The sequence below is a fragment of the Chiloscyllium punctatum genome, chromosome 31 (assembly GCF_047496795.1).
Source record: "Chiloscyllium punctatum isolate Juve2018m chromosome 31, sChiPun1.3, whole genome shotgun sequence".
Taxonomy (NCBI): Eukaryota; Metazoa; Chordata; class Chondrichthyes; order Orectolobiformes; family Hemiscylliidae; genus Chiloscyllium; species Chiloscyllium punctatum.
In genome coordinates this window covers 33,483,767-33,487,883 of record NC_092769.1, presented here as the reverse complement: position 1 = coordinate 33,487,883, position 4,117 = coordinate 33,483,767, and positions in this window count along the sequence as shown.

Sequence of the window (4,117 nt, the reverse complement as noted above, 5' to 3'; positions counted from 1 at the left end):
CACTGCCAGTGGTGGCGGTAAAATTAGATGCATTCGGGACATTTAATATACTTCTGGATAGGCACATGGATGATAATAAAATGAAGGGTATGGAAGTTAGAGTCATAGAGATGTACAGCATGGAAACAGACACTTCAGTTCAATCCGTCCATGCTGACAGGATATCGCAACCCAATCTAGTCCCACCTGCCAGCACCCGGTCCATATCCCTCCAAACCCCTACTTTTCATATACCCATCCAAATACCTCTTAAATGTTGCAATTGTACCAGTCTCCACCACTTCCTCTAGCAGCTCATTCCATACACATACCACCCTCTGTGTGAAAATGTTGCCCCTTAGGTCTCTTTTATATCTTTCCCCTTTCACCATAACCTATGCCCTCTAGGTCTGGACACTCCAACCCCAGGGAAAAGACTTTATCTATTTACCCTATCCATGTCCCTCCATTTTTTTGTAAACCTCTATAATGTCACCCCTCAGCCTCCGACGCTCCAAGGAAAACAGCCCCAGCCTGTTCAGCCTCTCCCTGTAGCTCAAATCCTCCAGCCCTGGCAGCATCCTTGTAAATCTTTTCTGAACCCTTTCAAGTTTCCCAACATCTTTCCGATCGGAAGGAGATCAAAATTGCATGCAATATTCCAACAGTGGCCTAACCAATGTCCTGTACAGCCACAACATGACCTCCCAACTCCTGTACTCAATACTCTGACCAATAAAGGAAAGCATACCAAACACCTTCTTCACTATCCTATCTATCTGCGACTCCACTTTCAAGGTGCTATGAACTTTTACCTCAAGGTCTCTTGGTTCAGCAACACTCCCTAGGACCTTACCATTAAGTGTATAAGTCCTGTTAAGATTTGCTTTCCCAAAATGCAGCACTTCGCATTTATCTGAATTAAACTCTATCTGCCACATTTATTTTTGATCTTCTGGTCGGATAAAAGATTGGCATGTCATCACGGCCGAAGGGTCTTGTGCTGTGTTCTACATGTCGTGTGTTAAACTTGGTAATAAGCTCAGATCAGTGTAAAAGGATATGGCGTTCAGGAGAAGCTAGTCAACTGGACAGAAAATTGGCTTGATGGTAGGAGACAGAGGGTGATGGGAGACATGTTGTTTTTCTGACTGGAAACATTTGACCAGTGGTGGAGAGGGTCCACTGTTGTTTGTCATTTGGATAAATGGTTTGGATGAGAATATTGTTAAATATGTTAAGTTTTTTGGGTGACACTGAAATTGGTGGTAAACTGAACAGTGATGAAGGTTAACAAGCTGAACAGTACTGCTGGGATAGTGGGCTGAAGAATAGCAGATGGAGTTTAATTAGATAAAGGTGAGGTGTTCCATTTTGGTGAAACAAACCAGGGTGGGACTTGTGCAGTTAATGTTCGGGCCCTGGGAATGTTGTCAGTCAGTGACTCAGGTAGTCAGTTCTTTGAAAGTGGTGTCACAGGTAGACAGGCTGGTGAAGCAGGCATTTGGAGAGGTTACCTTCATTGGAGAGAGCATTGAGAATAGGAGTTGGGATGTCGTGTTGTATCTGTACAAGACATTGGTCAGGTTACCATAAAAGCGTTGTTGGTCAGTGGGAAGAACTCATCTGGTTCACGGACCTCCTTTTATGTAGACCATCTGACATTTTAACCTGGCCTGGCTAACATGACACTCCAGACCCATTGCAATATGGCTAACTCTGAGTTCTAGTTTCTAACTTCACGGTATCCACCCTGTCAAAGCCCCTCAGAATCCTGGATGTTTCATTCAATTTCTCTCCCATTCTTCAAAACCCCAATGGGTTCAAGGGCAATCTACTCCACCTCTTCTCATTAGAAAATCCCGCCATCGCCAGGATCAGCCGAGTGAACCTTCCCTGGCCTGCCTCCAACACAAGAATGTCTTTCCTTAGGGCATGCATACTGCTCATTATAATCTAGGTGTGGTCTGACTTGTACCTTGCATCATTTTAGCAAGACCTCCCTATACTTAGACTCCATTCCCTTTGCCTTCTCGATTACCTGCTGATCCTGGAAGCTACCTGTTTCAGATTGATTCACAAGGATTCCCCAAATCCTTTGTGCAGTCAGTCTGAACCAAGCGGTGTTAGCCTGACAGTAAGTCGGGAACGTGCTGGAATGTGTTTTCAAGGATATGATAATAAATGATAACTAGATACTTAGAAACAATGGGAGATGTATGATTTTATAAAAGGTGAATATTTTTAAATCTGTTGGATTCTATAATTTGGTGTGACCATAAATGCAGAATAGATAAGGTTGGGGGAGGCTAGTTGCGGTAAAGGGATATTTGAAATTTCAGAAGCATTTTGACAAGTTTCAACAGGGGCTAAAAATTAGCTCGTGAGAGAATAGGGCCCCTGAAAGGTCAATGAGGCTGTCTGTGTGGAATCACTGCTGATGGGGGAGATACTGAACAGATATTTTGTGTTAGGATTTACTGTGGTGAAAGACATGGAAGCTCGGGAACTTGGGAAAATACATCGTGATGTCTTGAAAGAGTGCACATTGGAGAACAGGAGGTGCTGGATGTCTTAAAATGCGATAAGTTAGATAAAACCTTGGGACATGGTCAGATGTATCCCAGCGCCTTGTGAGAAGCGAGGGAGGAAATTACAGGACCCCTTCCAGAGATATTTGTATCACCGACAGCTACTACGGACCAGTGAGACTGATGGCAGGGTGGTAAGTTGTTGTAGGAGATTCTGAGGAAAACGATCATCGTACATTTGGAAAGGTAAGGACAGATTAACGATCATCAGCATGGCTTTGTACATGGGAAATCACGCCTCAAACCTGAGTGTTGAGGTCGACAAGTGAGAGGTCAAAGCAGAGCAGTACACGATGTCCACATGAACTTTATCAAGGCCTTTGACAAGGTTCTGCATGGCAGACTGGTTAGTAAGTTTAGATCAGACATAACCAGGGAGCGTTCACTAACTGGATACAAAACAGGATTGAAGTAGGAGACAGAGCATGTTCATAGAGGGTTGCTGCTCAAACTGCAGGCCTGTGACCAACGGTGTGCCATGGGGTTCGGTGCTGGGTCACTGTTGTGCATCATTTATATAAACAGTTTGGTAGATAATACAGGAGCCATGGTTAGCAAGTTTGTGAGTGAGACTGAAATTGGTGATAATGTGGACAGTGAAGAGGGTTATCGAAGAGTACAATGGGATCAACAGTACTGCTGGACCAGTGAGGTTAGGAATAACAGATGGAGAAATGCAAGGTGTTGTATTGTGGTAAAGCAGACCAGGCTGGACTTGTACAATTAATGTTCGGGCCCTGTACTGTTGTCAATCAGTGACCCAGGGATGCAGGTACACAGTTTTTTGAAAGTAGAGTCACGGGTAGACAGGCTGGTGAAGCAGGCGTTTGGGATGGTTACCCTTCATTGGGCAGAGCATTGAGAGTAGGAGTTGGGATGTCATGGTGTATCTGTACAGGACATTAGTGAGGCCTCTGTATAAGCATTGTTGATTATCTGGGAAAAATCAACTTGTTCACGTATGTCCATTAGAGAGGGATATCTGGCATTCTTACCTGGTCTGGCTCACATGTGACTCCAGTCCCACAGCAATATGACTGACTCTGAGCTGCCTCTGGGCAATTAGCAGGAGGGCAATATATGCTGGTCCAACCGGTGACATCCTTAGGCCGTGAATGAATCAACGAAAAATGCAGATGTCTATCCCTCCCTTTGCAAACAGCTCTAGCTGCAGCAATCCGTGCTGGCTTTGTAATGTTGTTCAGGCCTTTGCCCCTCTCTGTAACACCCTCACCAACTCCAGCACCTTCAATTCTCCCTGTTCCACTACTCTGATTAAACACGACAATATTTCCTCTTCCTACTGCACTCCTCCACATTTCTAAATGTTGGTTACTTCAGAATTGATCGTTTTTTTTCATCTCTTAATCAAATCGGCCAAGACCGTCTGAAGTGGGGAAGGAGCATTGGGAAGGTGTTGAGCACCTCGAGACTTTCTGTGGGGAAAATGGGAATCCAGGAGAAAACAGCACAAGGAGCGCGCTGTCATATCAACGCCCCACCCACCCTCTTTCCGTGGCCACCTTCTGCCTCAAGTGTAACAGAGT